Below are 17,641 nucleotides of genomic sequence, written 5' to 3'. Positions count from 1 at the left end.
TTAAAATTTCAGGAACATGTAAGGTTATAAACAGCTAGGTTACAGCATTTATATTTGTTAGGTACAGTCCCTCTTGTAGTTGTATCCCTCACCCCAAAAGTGTGCCATATACCCCTACATTGTGCCGATGTAGCACACCAATGCTCGCCCCTTCTCCTCTTCCTCATTCCCTCTCCCTCAACTTGAATTGAGTTGAGTTTTTCTCTTATGTGAGTGTGTATTAGATTGTCTACTGGCTTCATACTGGTATTGAGTACATTGAATATTTGCTTTTCCATTCTTGTGATACTTTCCTAAGGAGAATGTGTTTCAGCTCCATCCAGGTTAATACAAAAGGTGTAAAGTTTCCATCATTTTTATGGCTGAATAGTATTCCATGGTATAAATACTCCACAGTTTATTAATCCATTCATGGGTTGATTGGCATTTAGGTTGTTTGCACATCTTGGCAATTATAAATTGGGCTACAATAAACAATCTAGTGCAAGTGTCCTTATGGTAAAATTATTTTTTTTCTTTTGTGTATATGCCTAGTAATGGGATTGCAGGATCAAATGGGAGGTCTAATTTGAGTTCTTTGAGGGTTCTCCATACTTCTTTCTAAAGAGGCTGTATCAGTTTACAAGTTTCACTAACAGTGGAAAAGTGTTCCCTTCTGTCCACATGCATGCCAGCATTTGCAATGTTGAAACTTTGTGATGTGGGCTATTCTCTCTGGGGTTAGGTGATATCTCAGGGTGGTTTTGATTTGCATTTCTCTGATGATTAGGGACAATGGGAATTTTTTCATATGTTTGTCAGCTGTTCATCTGTCTTCATCAGAGAAGGTTCTGTTCATATCTCTTGCCTAGTGGTATATGGGATTGTTTTCTCTTTTTTTGTTGATTAATTTGAGTTCTCTGTGCATTCTAGTTATCAACCATTTGTCAGATTCGTAACATGAAAATATCTTTTCCCATTCCGAAGATTGTCTATTTGCTTTAATTGTGTCCTTAGCTGTGCAGAAGCTTTTCAATTTAATTAAGTCCCATTTGTTAGTGTTTTTTGTTGTTGCGATTGCCACTAAAGTCTTCTTCATAAAATCTTTCCCCAGGCTGACATGTGCAAGAGTTTTTTCCACACTTTCTTCCAGGATACTTATTGTATCATGTCTTAGATTTAAATCTTTTATCCATCTGTGTCAATTCTATAAGTGGTAAGAGGTGCAGTTTCAGTCTTTTACATGTGGTTATCCAGTTATCTCAGCACCATTTGTCAAATAGGGATTCTTTTCCCCAGTGTATGCTTTAGATTGGTTAATCAAAGATCAAAGTTCTATATGTCTGTATCTCTATTTTTGTGCCAATACTTTGCTGTTTTGATCACTGTGGACTTGTAAAGTCTAACTAAAAGTCTAGTCTAGTCTTCTAACTTAAAGTCTAGAAGAGTGATGCCTCTGGCTTTGCTTTTATTACTAGAAATTACTTTGGCTATATAGGTTTTCTCCTGGTTCCATGCGAAACTTGGTAAATGTAGAATGTAAAGGTTTTGGCACAGTAACTGAGATAACGCCGGAAAGGCTATGTTAACCACTGTGATAAAAATGTGTCAAATGGTCTATGAAGCGAGTATATGATGCCCCATGATCATATCAATGTATACAGTTATGATTTAATAAAAAAAAAACAAAGAGCTATTTTTTCCAGTTATTCAAAGTATGATGTTGGTATTTTAATGGGGATTACATTGAAACTGTAGATTGCTTTGGGTGGTATAGACATTTTAATGTTCATTCTTCCCAGCTATGAGCATGGTATGTTCTTGCGTTTGTTAATGTCTTCTGCTATTTCCTTTCTTAGGGTTTCATAATTCTCTTTGTAGAAATCCTTCTCTTCTTTTGTTAGATATATTCCTAAGTATTTCTTTTTCTTTTTTTTTTGAAATTTTAAAATTTATTTTATTTTATTTTTTTATTAAATCATAGCTGTGTACATTGATATGATCATGGGACATCATTCACTAGCTTCACAGACTGACACACTTTCATCACACTGGTTAACATAGCCTTCCTGGCATTCTCTCAGTTACTGTGCCAAGACACTTACATTCCACATTTACCAAGTTATACATATACCCTTGTAAGATGCACCGCTGGTGTAATCCCACCAATCCCCTTCCAGTATTATTTTTTCTTTTAAATTACTGTGAAGGAAATTCTTTCCTTGATTTGCTTCTGAACTTGGTTATTATTGGTGTTTACAAAGGCTACTGATTTGTGGACATTGATTAGGAAATGTTACTATATTTCTTGATCACTTCCAGGAGTTTTGTGGTTGAGTCTCTGGGGTTTCTAAGTATAAGATCATATCATCAGCAAAGAGTAAAAGTAAGAGTTTGATCTATTTTACCCCCATTTAGATGCCCTTAATTTCCTTCTTTTGCCTGATTGTAATGGCTAGAACTTCCAGCACTATGTTGAATAGTAGTGGCGATAGAGGACATCCTTGTCTGGTTCCAGTTCTAAGTGGAAAAGCTTTTGGTTTTACTCCATTCAGTATGATATTAGCTGTGGATTTGTTGTAGATTGCTTCAATAATTCTGCTCTTTCACTGCCATGTTTAGGTACTAAATGTAAAGTTATTTAAAGCCTGGTGAGCATAATCTCATCTCCAAGTCATTTCTTCCCTGGTTTCATGTTCAGAATTCAATCCTCTTTTACCCCACCTCATACTTGCATGGAAATGTAATGCTTTCCTGGTACTCTATCAGGGTATAGGACATATTTTTAAGGATCTATCAATATCTGTAACTCTTATCACTTTCCTACCATCTCTTCTTCTTCCTCAGTCTAGAGAAATTTCTTTCTAGGCTTGTTATAGCTTGTGGTAGGGTTATGGAGAGGTAAGAAAACCCGTTTTTTTTTTAGTTATGTTTCTCCTAAATATTTTATCTATATATGGAACTTTCTCTATTCCTCAAAAGCCTAAAATTTTAGAAATGAAATCCTAGAAGATTTTTTTCCTCTATTTTCTAGTTTGGTTTATCCCACTCGCAAAGCAATGAGCTCATAGCTACCCAGTTGCTTAAAGGGAGTATGGAAGGAGGGGTAAGGAAAAAGTAAACTAATGGAAGAAAATAAAGTTAATATTTCAAAAATATTGTCCTGCAACATAAAATTTATTAATATGACAAAATTTGTGGAGTAATATTTGCTAATATTTATCAAATACTTGTTATACATATCAGGCACTGTTCTAAGAACTTTACATGTATTGACTAGTGTAATCATCATAACAACATTAACCATTGCTATTCTGATTTTACAAATAAGGAAATTGAGATACAGAGGGATAGTAATTTGAACAAGGTTTATTCACTAGTGTCAGAGCTTGCATGCAAACCTAAGCAGTCTGGGACTATAGTCTGTCTACCCTCTTAACTATGTCATTGTTTCTCAAGTTACCAATCTCCCCGACCACCAACAAGGGACATTTGGAAATACACAGGAGTATGGAGTATGAATCTGGTTGTCATAAAGACTGGGGAAAATTATTAGCATTTTGTAGATAGGGGCCCAAAATAGTGAGTATCCTATAGAATCTGGTGGTCCTGAACAATGAAGAACTGACCCATGATTAGGGTATGTGACACATCTCTTGGGGGCAGGACACAATTATCAGAGGGACTTTACCTAACAAATGCAAACAGTGTAACCTAGTTCTTTGTACCCTCGATGATTCCCCAACAATAAAAACAAAACAAACAAGCAAAAAAAAAAAAACTGACCCATGCAAAATGGAAGTAGAACTACTATTGAGTAACATTACACTACTTCTAAATTGCCAAGATTGATTGACTTAAGAAATAAAACAAACATACAAACAAAACTACTAATCATGAAAGAAGAAGTTACAAATGTTATCCAAAAATAAATTGATGATATGTATATTTTCCACTCAGTTCTTTTAGGATTTTCAGGAAATGAGTCTGTCTCATCCTATGTAATAATAATCTATTCCAGAACATGAAAGGAGATGCAACTCCTTCCTTCCTTCCTTCCTTCCCTCCCTCTTTCCCTTCCTTCCTTCCTTTCTATTTTTGAGACAGAGTCTCACTTTCTTGTCCCTGGTAGAGTGCTGTGGCATTATAGCTCACAGCAACCTCAAACTCTTGGGCTCAAGCAATCCTCTTGCCTCAACCTCCCAAGTGTAGTAGTCCCCACTACAACACTTGGCTGTTTTTTCAGAGACGGGGTCTCACTATTACTCAGGCTGGTCTCAAACTCATGAGCTCAAGCAATCCACCGCCTCGGCCTTCCAGAGGGATTATAGGCATGAGCCACCACGCTCAGTCTGAGATGGAGTACTTTTCAGTTGATTTTATGATGCTAATAAAACATGGACAAAATAGATTTTTAAATATCACTAGAGACAAAGAGAGACATTTTATTATGATAAAGGGGTCAGTATATCAGGAAGATCTAATAATATATATGTATTCACACTACAGTGAGTTGAATAGTGTCGTCCCCAAAAGTCATGTTCACCTAGAACCTCAGAATGTGACTTATTTGGAAATGGGGTCTTTGCAGATATAATTAGTTAAGAAAAGACCTGGATTGGGGTAGTGTGGGGCTAAATACAATGAATAGTGTCTTTATAGAAAGAGAAGAGAACATATAGAAAGTCACAAGGATGAAGACCATGTGACTATGAAGGCAAAGTTGGAGTTATATTGCCATAACCAAGGTACTCCTGGGGCCATGAGAAGAGGCAAAGGAGAATTCTTCTTTAAATCCTTTGGAAGGAGCAAACACCCTCATTTTGGACTTCTAGTTTCCAGAACAATGCAGAGTAAATTTCTGTTGTTCTAAGCCTCCCAGTTTTTGGTAATTTATTAGAGCAACTCTAGGAAACAAATACTTCTAACAAAAAGAGCCCCCAAATACATGATGCACAACCTTATAGAATTGAAAGGAGAAATAGGCAATTCAGCAATTTTTGAGGATTCCAATACTCTACCTTCAATAAGTAATAGAAAAAGCAGACATAAGATCTTCAAGGCTATAGAATACTTGAATGATACTATCAACCAACTTGACATAAAAATATATCTATAGAACAGTCCACCTGCAGCAACAGAATACACATTCTTTTCAAGTGCACATAAAATATCCTTCATAAATGCAAAAAAGATTGAAATTGAAACCATGCAGAGTATGCTCTCTGATCACAGTAGAATTAAATTGGAAATCAAAAACAGAAGGAAATTTTTAGAAATTAAAAAAATAACCCATGAGTCAAAGATGAAATCACTAGAGAAATTAGAAAATATTTTGTGCTAAGAAAATTTTGTTCTTTTGTCAGAAAGATAAAAAATAACAAATGCTGGCAAAGATGCAGAGAAAAGGAAACTCATGTACACTGTTGGTGGAAATGTAAAGTAGTACAGCCATTATGAAAAACAGTGTAGAGACTCTACAAAAAACCAAAAATAGATCTACCATATGACCCGGTAATCCCACTGCTGAGTATATATTTAAAAGAAAGGAAATCAATATATTAAAGAGTTATCTTCACTCCCATGTTTATTGCTGCACTATTTACAATAGCTGAGATATGGATCCAACCTAATGTCCATCAGCAGATCAATAGATAAAGAAAATGTGGCATATATACACAATGGAATATTATTCGGCCATAAAAATGAAATTCTCTTATTTGCAGTGTGGATGTAATTGGAGGTCATGATACTAACTGAAATAAGCCAAGCACAGAAAGACAAGTACGGCATGTTCTCCTGCATCTGTGGGAGAATCTCATGAGGTAGAGAGTAGAACAGTGGTTACTAGAGGCTGGGGGTGAAAGGGGAGAGGGAACGATGAAGAGAAGTTAGTTCAGACATACACTTAAGTAGAAGGAATACGTTTTAGTGTTTGATAATGTAGTAGAGAATTATAGTTAATAATTTATTGTATATTTCAAAACAGCTAGAAGAGAGGAATTGGATTATTCCCAACCCAAAGTAAAGATGCATGGATATCACCTTTACTTTAAGGGGATGGATATCTCAATTACCTTGACTTGATCATTACACGTTGTTTTTTTTTTTTTCAAGTCTAATTTTTTTTTTATTGTTGAATCATAGCTCGTACATTAATGCGATCATGGGGCACCATACACTGGTTTTATAGATCGTTTGACACATTTTTATCACACTGGTTAACATAGCCTTCCTGGCATTGGATCATTACACATTGTATAAATGCACCAAAATATCACATATACTTCCCAAATATGTATAATTATTGCATATCAAAACTATAAAAAATAAAATGAGATATAAATTGGAAAGAAGGAATAAAGTTATAATTATTAGAGTATATGTTTATATACCTAGACAACTCAAGAGAATCGATTGAAAGTTTATTTTTTAAAGTTGTGAGGAGAGGGAGGAACAAAAAGGCAGAACACAAAGGAATTTAAGGGCAGTAAAACCATGTCGTATTATAATAAAAATGTGGATACATGTCATTCATTATACATATGTCAAAACCCATATAACATGCCGCTTCAAGAGTGAACATTAATGTAAACTATGGGCTTTGGGTGATAATGATGTATTTTACACACACACACATCATCAAGTATAACATACCCCTCTGATGCTGGATATTGCTAGTGAAAGAGGCTGTGCGTGTATGTGGGCAGGGAGGGTATGGGAACGCTTTATTCTTTCTGCTGTGTGCATTTGCTATGAACACAGCAGAGTGTGCTCTAAAAAATAAAGTTTATTTTAAAAATAAAAGAATTCAGTTAGATTTCTGTGTGAAAACTTGAATTTTAGAGATTAGTAATCTCTGTATTTACTGACAACAGAAGATACTATGAGAGGGAAAATGCTATTTACAATGGAAATTTTAAAAATATATCTAGGGATAAATTTGAGAAATGTGTAACATGAATAAAATACTAAATGCTATGGAGATACTTGAAATAAATGAAGAGACATATCATCTTCTTGAACAGGAATATTCTACATCACAAAGATATCAACTATTTTTAAGTTAAATTTTAATGACATTTAAACCCACCTAAAAAAAGCCCATAATTTTTTTTTGACATTTTATAAATTTAATTGCAAGAAAATGCAAACCCTACTACTAATAAATCCAAAAACTACCTTAAAAAAGAAATTTATGATGAATACACATTAATGAGTTAACATGGTTGATAAATAATTCTTATAGGTCAAAAATCAGCAACACTGGTCTGAAGTTTGGGCTTGTTGGAAGATGGCCTTTCATCTCAGAAATCACACTGGGTTTTGAAGTGAACCTGGATTTGCTGGGCAGACCTTCAGGGATCCAGTCTTTGGCACAGTCATTTCATCCTTTATATAATTGATTACAGAACTTTCTCAATCTTTCGTGATTTTATAAACTTGACATTATCTCATTAAACCTATTGGCATCTTCATGCCTTTCATATTTACACTAGTATACTGACAACTGCACAGCAGGTCAATTGTTGAAATAGGCAAAGCATAATACACATTAGAATATGAATCACCACTCACAATATGCCTTGGTCAAAGTCCTTTGCCTCCTAAGAAACTGTGTTTCAGAGAAAATAAAAATGAGAAACTTAGTTTTCCATAGTACTTATTTCTCTCTCTCTGAAATTTTATGTTTTTTCAAAGCATCTCACATTGGTTCTATCTGATCTTTGTCCACAGATGACTATCATCAGAAATTTCACACAAAAAGCCATGAGATAAAAAAGACAGTTTCTATCCACAAAATCTAGTATCTATTTAACTCACAACCTACTATTCTCTATTCATTATTGCTAAAAATGTTACTACAGAGATGTCTGTAATCGTGACAGCTATTTGACTGAGAGAATTATCCCAATTTACAGCCTAGAAAACCGAGCCTTCTTGTGCTTCATAACATTCACAAATATCTCATAGTTATTTACCTACAAGCCTAAAATATTACCACAAACAAATCTATATCATTGTTGCTACAGAGGCTAAAAAATGCACTTGACAATATTTAGCAAATCTTTGCACTGTAGCATATTGTCTGTTCCTAGATCATTCTGACCTTTTTCAGGCCAAAGATCACTTTTACTTCTTTAAAAAGCTTCTAGGAAGAGCTCAAATTCTCATGGGTAGATTCTCAGGACTCCACTGTCTTCTCCTGGCAGCTCAAGAAGGAAAAATGGCCAAAACGGCTCCAGGGAGGAGACAGGACTGTATATATAAATGAGGGCATCATTTCCAACATGGAAAAACAGGATTTCTTCCATCTCGACATCCAGGAAAATTCCCACATGCTCAAGTCCAGGGCTTGCAGGGATCCTACTTTCTGGGATGAAGTTGGCACAGATTGCTCCTGCCTTCATGCTGATGATCCAGAAGCCATGCTCGGAGGATAAATGCATCTGCCTTCTGTCAACTGACTCCTTGCAGACACCCAGAGACCACGCCTTCACCTCTCCCACATCCACCTCCCAGTAATGTCGGCCAGTGGAGAAGCTGAGTGTACCCAGGACACAGGCCAGGAGGGTGAATCTCCTGGGATCTTCCTTTATGTCCTGATGGCTCTTTGCATGGTGGATGCTCCTTAGGTCCTCGGAGATGGCAAGAAGGGAGCTGGTGGTGGCCACGTCCAGGTTCATATCTTCCCAGAACCGCTGGAGCCCATGGCTCACTTGCAGCATATGCTCCAGGAGGGCCCCATGCTCCTTGAGGAGAAAGGTCAGCCTTCTCATCTGCCATTCCAACTTGGGAGGTTTGTCTATCAATCTTCGGCACATGGGGCAGATCATTTTCAAACCCACCCTTTCTGATGCCCAAGTTTGGATGCAATCCAAACAGAAGATGTGCCCACAGGACAAGGAGATGGAATTGTTGAACAAATCCAGACAAACTGAGCAGGTCGCCTCTGCATACAGACTTTTGGCCATGGTCCCTGGGGTCACTCCTTGGTAGGCAACTGAGCTGAAATGTGCTTTATGCGCTTCTTGGGAGTTCTTAGAAATCTTCAATACACAATCCGATCCTCAATATCAGGATGTAGTTGTCTGCAGACTTCCAGATCATGTGCTTGCCGGGACCAAAGCTTCTCCTTATGGGAGCTGAGGCCAGCTGGGTCTTTAACAGGATCTGGGAATGAAGTCACACCCCTAATCCATACTTCTTTAAAAGTCACCTTGAGTAGGAGATTTCCAGTAGAGGACTTGGAGATCCCAAGATCTCTTTGGCTCCAGGCTGGTTGGCTCTCCCATACATTTTTTTAGGGTAGAACTAGGCAAGATTATTTTAATGATCTAGTGAAAAATAAGCAAGAATAGACAGTCCTAATAAGGGAGGAACTGGCCATACCAGATAATAGAAAATATAAACTTAAAATACTAAGGTATTGGCATATGGCTAGATGGACAGATCAATAAAACAGCACAGGAAAAAAAATACAAATTTGGTATATAATAAAGTAGTCACCTCAAATCAGTAGGGAAAAGTTGGCTTATTTAAAAAATATGTTGCAACTAACTATCTAGAGTAAAAGCTGGATTCCTACCTCAGCTTTATGATAGATTCCTGATGGATCAAAGATTTATGTGTAATTAATGAAGTTGTAAAAGAATTATAAGAAACCATTGAGATGTTTTCAAAATTTTAATGGAGGGGAAAGCCTTTCTACATATGTCATTAAACCCCAAGACCATGAAATAAACATTGGTAAATTAGGTATATATATAGGTAGCCTGAGCCTGAAGATTTAGCAGTCCCACTCCTAAGTATGTTCTCCAGAGAAACTCGTATTTTTCACACCATTATACCTGTACAAGAATGTTCATGGCAGTGTTATTCATAGTAGTCAAAAATAGATGGAACCTAAATACCCATTAACAGTAGAGTAAATAAATTATAGTATAGACATGTGGTTAAGAATTTAACTCTGTCCAAAAGAACTCTGTCCCTTGCCCTTGACTTCTAGAAGATAATATCTGTGCCTCATAATCCCTAAACTTGATGTTATGCACAATAGAAATATAGGTTTACCATCTCTAATCTGAAAGTTTGAAATCTGAAATAACTCCAAAATTCATAACCTTTTAAGAGCTAATATTATACCACAAGTGGAAAATGCTACATCTGACTGTATGTGATGGATCACAGTCACAAGGCAGGTGCACAAAATTTTATTCAGCATTTCCAAGGGAAGAAAAAGACCCTCTCAAACCCCCTCAAGCTATGACATATCTTTTCCACGGATGTCCAAATTCCCCTGTGCAAGTATACCTACAGAGGGTAATAAAATGTCACGTGTGCAAGCCAGATGCACCAAAGGCAAGTTCTCCATTATGTTCTATGTGGGGCCAAGACCTCTGCACATTTCTTACTGTAGAGTTTTTGCTTATTCTCTGCTCTGTGTTGTAAAGATATTGTTAAAAATATCAAAAAGGGTGGTGCCTGTAGCTCAAGCAGCTAAGGCGCCAGCCACATACACTAGAGATGGCGAGTTCGAATCCAGCCCAGGTCTGCCAAACAATGACAACAACAACAACAACAACAACAACAAAAAGCCAGGCCTTGTAGCAGGCACCTGTAGTCCCAGCTCCTTGGGAGGCCGAGGCAAGAGAATCACTTAAGCCCAGGAGTTTGAGGTTGCTGTGAGCTATGACACCACAGCACTCTACTCAGGGCAATAGCTTGAAGCTCTGTCTCAAAAAAAAAAAAAAATCAAAAAGACCTGCACATACTCCTGTGAGTAATAGTAATAAGAAAAAGAGGGAACATTTATGTTTATCTATAGCATAGAAAAATCAACTCTTGGAGAAACTGGATGGCATGTAAGTGTGAAACATTTATAGAAGAGTATGTGTTGAAATGGCCACCATATATAACTTGAAGAAACAGAGGGATAAATGGTCAAAATTCTATGCTGCAAGTAATGAACAGAAGTTAATGAAAAATAGGAAAATATTGTATAAGGCTAAAAATGAAGATCTCAGTGGTATATTGAACAGTGGATCCATCAGCTTCGTAGTAAACATATGCCACTTAATGGTTTGATGATCATGGAACAAGCAAAGACGTATCATAAAGAAATAAAAATTAAAGGGAACTATGAATATTAAACAGGCTGGCTGCAGAAATTTTTTTTAAAAAGCGTGGTATTAAATTTTTGAAGATTTGTGATAAAGCATCTGCTGCTTATGAAGCAGCAGAGAAATTTATTGATGAGTTTTCCAGGGTTGTCACTGATGACAATCTGATGCCAGAACAAGTCTGTAACGCTGATGAAATATCACTGCTTTGGTGTTATTACTCCAGAAAGACACTGACTACAGATGATTAGACAGCACTTATGGCAATGCCAAAAACAGGATGACTGTACTGGGATGTGCTAATGCAGCAGACACTTTCTGTGACAGGCAAAAGATGGTGGGCTTGCTGTTTTCAAGGAGTGAATTTCTTACCAGTCCATTATTAAGCTGACAAAAAGGCATGGATCACCAGGGATATTTTTTCTGATTGGCTTTACAAACATTTTGTACCAGCAGCTCATGCTTATACTGGGAAGAGCTAGCCTGGATGATGACTGCAAGATTTTGTTATTCCTTGACAATTGTTCTGCTCATTCTGTAGTTGAAATTCTCATCATAAGTAATATTTATCCCATGCACTTTCCCTCAAATGTTACTTTGTTAATTTAGCCATGTGACCAGGATATCCTTAGATCAGTGAAGAGTAAATATAAAACACTTTCTTCAACAGCATACTAGCCACAGTGAACAGAGGCAGGGATGTGAAATGTTTTCAAAAAGAGTTTAGCATGAAGGATGCTGCATATGCTGTTGACAACACTTAGAACACAGTAACTAAAGAGACAGTTGTGCATGCTCAACGTGACCTCTGGCCTGTGACTATCTATGTTCAGTAATGATGACCAACAAGGTGACTTTGAAGAATTCTGTATGTCAAATGAGAAAAAGATGTCTGACCACATACATAGGGAAAAAATATTCCTTAAGAATCCATTAGTAAGCTGAAAGAAATGGATATTAAAGAAGTTTGTAACTTTGATAATGAGTTGTTCATTCATTGACTGATGGTGAAATAAATAAAGTGATTCAAAATCAAGATGGTCATGTTCAGGGTGATGATGAAGATGACTTTGTTGTTACTGCAGGAGAAGAGGCCTATAGACAACATGGTGAAAATGTGTGATAGGCTTATGGAAGGACTAGAGCAGCATACATTTATAACAGAAGGCAAAATCCTGCCAGTTACGAAGTTGGAGCAAGACTTCTGAAATGAAAACCATTGTTAATGAGGCAGAGGACTCTGGAGGAAGCATTGTAAAAAGCCACCCCAGTAGAAAGCCTCCACATCCCTCTTGGACACAGTTTCTGGTCCTTCAACTGCTTCTGATGTTTCTTCTCATCTAAAAAACAATTCAGTGTACAGTAACTTTTTAATCAAAACATAGCATTCATTGTAGGTAGAGATTGAAAACCTGCCATTGTTTATTGTTGCTGTTTTTTAACAGCTGATACAGGTATTCTGATGATACTGCCATGGTGCTTAATTACCCTGAACACATTATTTTTTCACTCTACTAGTGGTATGTCATATTTTTTGCTGTTAAATACTTATGCGTGAATAAATGTAATAAAATGATTGTTTATCAGTAGCATGTGAATAAATTTAGGGTCAGGAATAATGATGATGCCAAACAGCCACATGGGTGGTTGAGACAGTGACACTTTTGCTTTCTGATGTTTCAGTGCACATAAACTTTGTTTCATGTATAAAATTATTATATAAAATTATCTTTAGGCTATGTGTATAAGATGCATATGAAATATAAATGAATTTTGTGTTATTTTGTGTTTAGACTTGGATCCTATCCCAAGTTGTCTCATTATGTATATGTAAATATTCCAAAATAGAAAAAATCCAAGATATAAAATACTTTTAGTCTCAAGCATCTTGGATAAAAGTTACTCAACCTGTATCTTTGTTTGCCTGCGGGCCTTGGCTCATGTGACTTAGGGATGGACCACACTAGAAGTCTAACTATGATTTAGCATGGGAACAAATGAAATAAAAGGCCCTACAACCCAGTAGACAGATGTGCAAAAGGTATGATCAGATGACTCACAAACAGAAAATACAGATAGCTCTTAAATTTATATTTTAAAAGATGCTTAACTTATTCGTGATAAGAGAATGTAGACAAATTAGTTGAAGATATCATTTTCATGTATCAGATAGAAGATTCAAAAGTTTGTTATTATACCATGTTGGTGAATATTTGGAGAAATAAGTTGTCTTTTTGCTGATGAGGAAGAAAATTGATTTTGCCTTAGTGGAGGGAAATTTGACAGTTATCTATTAAAATTAGAAATACACATGATCCTTAGTTGTCAATTAAATGTCTATTAATAATCATTTATGCTGTGGATATTTTCACAAACCTGTAAAATGACACATTTACATGTCATTTGTAGCAATACTATTTGTAAAAGATTAGAAACAACATAAATGTCTATCTACATAGTACATTGATAAATTCTGAAACCTATTCAGTGGACTACGTTGCGATCAGAAAGTGTTAGGGAATCCTTGGCTTCTTCATTAGGAATGGCCTTCAAGTTAGATCCACTCAGAATGGTTTGTAAAATATGTTATCATTTATAACTAAACAGCCTATTAGTCTATAGATACACACAGATATCTTTAGAAAGATATGCAAGAAATTTGGAAGATTTGTTTTTGTCTTTGGGAAATGTTAAGGACTGAATGTGTGTCCCCCAAAGCCATATGTTGAAGTCCTAACTCTCCAGTCTGGTGGTCTTAGGCGGTAGGGCCTTGAGGAGGTAATTAGGGTTAGATGAAGTCTTAAACATAGAGAACCATGAGGGAATTAGTACACCTAGAAGAAGAGAAAGAGACATCAGAATTTCCTTTCACTACCCTGTTAGGTTACTGTGAGAAGAGGTAGGCTGCAGGCCAGGAAGTGAGCCTTCACCTGACATTGCAGCTGTTGACATCTTAATTTTGGACTTCCAAGTCTCTAGAACTCTGAGAAATAAATATCTGTTTAAGCCACTCAGCTGTGGTACTTCATAATACCACCCCTAAGTGACTAAGGGAAAATTTAAATGTCTGGTTGATGGATAGAAAGGAAACTTTGTTACTTTTTAAATTTTTGGCCCTGTAAATATAATCACTATTCAAAAATAAATAAAGTCTATTTTATTAGAGCAGTCATTATATTTTTTTCAGAACAGAAGATGAAACATCAAGAAAAAGAAAGAGAAAAAAAGAAACCACATACATTACCTTTTCAAGGTACTGTGTATTTCATGTTTATGAAGTTTATTTTGCAGTACTTTGGGTAGTTGTTTTACGTTTTTACTTGTTTGTCAAGATTTAAAATGTCCAACATGTTCAGGAAAAAATTATGTGTACAATTTTGCTTATTTGTTATATAAAATGCATAATACTTTAATATTTAGATACAGGCAGTTCCCAGGTTGTAAACATTCGACTTACTTACAACTCGCACTTACAAACAGCGGCTATTACAAAAAGTCCTCAAGTCACAAACATCCAACTGACACATGGTTCACACTTACAAAGTGTGGAGGCTGTTACAGGTAACAGGCAAATGTGTCTGTTCCAACTTACATCATCAAATTCAACTTAAGAACAAACCTACACAACTTATCTTGTTTATAATCCAGGGACTTCCTGTATGTATTATCATTTCTTAAATATTTGTATCAAGAATAGTAGTGCTGACCCACATACTTCAAAACATCAAAAAATGCCAATTGGATTCTTTTTATCTCTGTACACTGAGAGAGATGATATTCAATGAATAAGCACCTTCTTTCACATTTTATTTTTGAATTTATGTATCGACATAGTTTCATATAATGTTTTTGGAGTCATTTAGTGTATTAAAATACAGAATTATAATGTTCTTAGAGAAAGAATCTATTGAAAATAAAATATCTTATGTCTCTCAAAATAAGTACAATCAAAATGACAACACAGGTTTTCATCTTATCTTCTATCTTGTGTGGAATACTAGCACTCTACCAGCCCTCCAAATCTGGTGCTTTACAAATACATTTAGAAATTACTTTAACTTGGGTGGCGCCTGTGGCTCAGTGAGTAGGGTGCCGGCCCCATATACTGAGGGTGGCAGGTTCAAACCTGGCCCCTGCCAAACTGCAACAAAAAATAGCCGGGTGTTGTGGTGGGCACCTGTAGTCCCAGTTACTCAGGAGGCTGAGGCAAGAGAATTGCCTAAGCCCAAGAGCTGGAGGTTGCTGTGAGCTGTGACACTACATTACTCTACAGTGACAAAGTGAGACTCTGTCTCTAAAAAAAAAAAAAAAGCAAGAAATTACTTTAACTTGCTAAACATGATACCTGAACTTGAATACTTCATATCTGTATTTGTGACTGTGGTTTTTTTTTTTTTGGGGGGGGGAGGGACCACACTTTTCTGTGGGCTCCAAGAAGGCAGAAAATCCTAGAAAATAAATGTTATCATAAGGGTAAATTTTGTGGGTATCCAGAGCAATGATTATTCTGTTTCAAAATGGTGAATCATGTAGGCCTCCACAAAAGAAATGATGGTATTTGAATAAAATCTTAAAGATGAGTAAATTTGACTAGGCAAAAAAAGAGGGTAAAGAGCAATCCAGGCTGAGGGAATAGCTTTAGCAAAGGGAAGTAGAACAAAAGTTCATTTTGCATCAGGATATTTGCAGTCGAAACTAGAGTATAAGGTGAGAGATGGCATGTAGTAGAAATGAGATCAGAGAAGCAGCTTGGGATCACTTTGGATTTTACTCTATAGACAGTGGGGACATTTGAACGTCTTTTTTTTTCTTTCTTCTTTCCTTTACTTTGAGACAGAGTCTCACTCTGTCATCCTGGGTTGAGTGCTATGGCATCATAGCTCACAGCAACCTCAGACTCTCTTGGGCTTGAGTAATCCTTTTATCTCAGCCTCTTGAGTAGCTGGGATTACAGGCGCCCACCAGTACAACTGGCTAGTTTTTTGTTTTTGTTTTTTTTTTCTTTTTCTATTTTTAGTAGAGACAGGATCTTGCTCTTGCTTAGGCTGGTCTTGGCTCAAGCAATCCACCTGCATAGGCCTCTCAGAGTGCTAGAGATTACAAGCGTGAGCCACTGTGCCTCTGATATGTCAATATTAGAATCGACATTGGAAGAAAGTAACCTGTAGGAAGCTAACAAGGAAGGTAAATTTTTATACAGCCAATTTAGATCAGACCAAAGACAATATTGGGTTAGAAAGGAGGGAACAGATAGAAGAGATATTGCAAAGGTAGAATCTAGATGACCTAGTTTTATGCCCGAGTTTTACATAACTCAGTGTAGGAACCAGCAGAATTAAAAAGCTAGTTCAAATAATATTAACAACTTGGTTGTTTTTTATAACGAGTGGGTTAAAAAAAGGAATGCATATATAAGATTGCTAAATTAGGTACAAAGCCGGTTAAAGTTCTACAGGGCAATAAAAGCATAATCTTTTAAAATTATCCTTCCTACTGAACAGAAAAGAAAATCATAGTACTTCATCCATTTCATTTAAGTTAGCCTCTAGTTGTAGAGTTCTTTGTTATGTTGATGTATGAGCTCCAATCCAGAGTAAATTCTGTGTCTATCAAAATTACTTTCCCTGTAAGAGGGATTTTACCTAACAAATGCAAGCAGTGTAACCTGGTTCTTTGTATACTCAATGAATCCCCAACAATAAAAAAAAAAAAAAATTACCTTCCCTGGAGAATTATATGACTACTGGGTAGCCTTTTTTACCATGATGTTGAAAGGTCACTCAGCCATCACTTTACCTTATTTCCAAGTTTTAAATAGGCTGCTTAACAATTATAATAATGAATATTTTGAATTATAGTCAGGGATAAAGCTTCTTCCCTTTTGAGCTTTAGTTTAGGCACCTGCAATAATAGATCTCGCCTCCTTTCCCATTGTACTAAACCAAGCTAGCACAACTACAAGTCTACTCTCACCCTCTGCCCAGCTGTGGTTGTGGTCTAGCAATCCAGGCAGCAGAGTAACACAAGATGGCCTCAGATACTATTGGGTAATGTTTACTATGCTGAAGAACAAATACATTCATATACTAAACATCATACTGTAATGTTTTATTGGCTTTTTAAAAGAAAGAAAACTATAATGAAATAAGAATGAATAAAATTTAAAATTTTTAATAGTGCAAAAAAGGACAATACAAATTAATATTTAAGATTTACAAAGTATTATAATCCCAGCACTTTGGAAGTCTGAAGCAGGACAATCACTTGAAACTAGGAGTTCAAGATCAGCCTGGGCAACTTAGCAAGACCTCATGTCTACAAAAAATAAAAAAAAAATCAGCCATACATATTGGCACACACCTGTTAATCTCGGCTACCTGGGAGACCGAAGCAGGAGGATCACTTGGGTCCAGGAGGTCAAGGTTGTAGTGCAATGGCCAGCCTGGGCGACAGAGCCAGACCCTGTCTCTGAACAGAAAAAAATATATACAAAATATAGTATCCCATTATAAACTGCTGTACCTCACAAAATGATTTGG

At 36.3% G+C, this 17,641-nt stretch overlaps 1 protein-coding gene across 3 annotated transcripts in view; it reads left to right on the top strand.

Annotated features, from left to right (window-relative positions):
• TRAF5 (TNF receptor associated factor 5) overlaps positions 1-17,641 on the top strand; it is a 106,462-nt gene that overhangs the window by 87,808 nt on the left and 1,013 nt on the right. For 2 of the 3 annotated variants that reach the window (XR_008383018.1, XR_008383019.1), the window contains one exon: positions 14,290-14,577. The exons of the other annotated variant lie outside the window; for it this stretch is intronic. The gene's annotated coding sequence lies outside the window, so the exon portion shown is untranslated. Of the gene's footprint in view, positions 1-14,289; positions 14,578-17,641 lie in introns of those variants that run through there. 3 annotated transcript variants of the gene reach the window in all.

This window comes from Nycticebus coucang, chromosome 10 (assembly GCF_027406575.1).
Source record: "Nycticebus coucang isolate mNycCou1 chromosome 10, mNycCou1.pri, whole genome shotgun sequence".
Lineage (NCBI taxonomy): Eukaryota > Metazoa > Chordata > Mammalia > Primates > Lorisidae > Nycticebus > Nycticebus coucang.
Note: the sequence above shows the minus strand (reverse complement) of the source record. Positions and strands in the feature narration are given on the sequence as shown.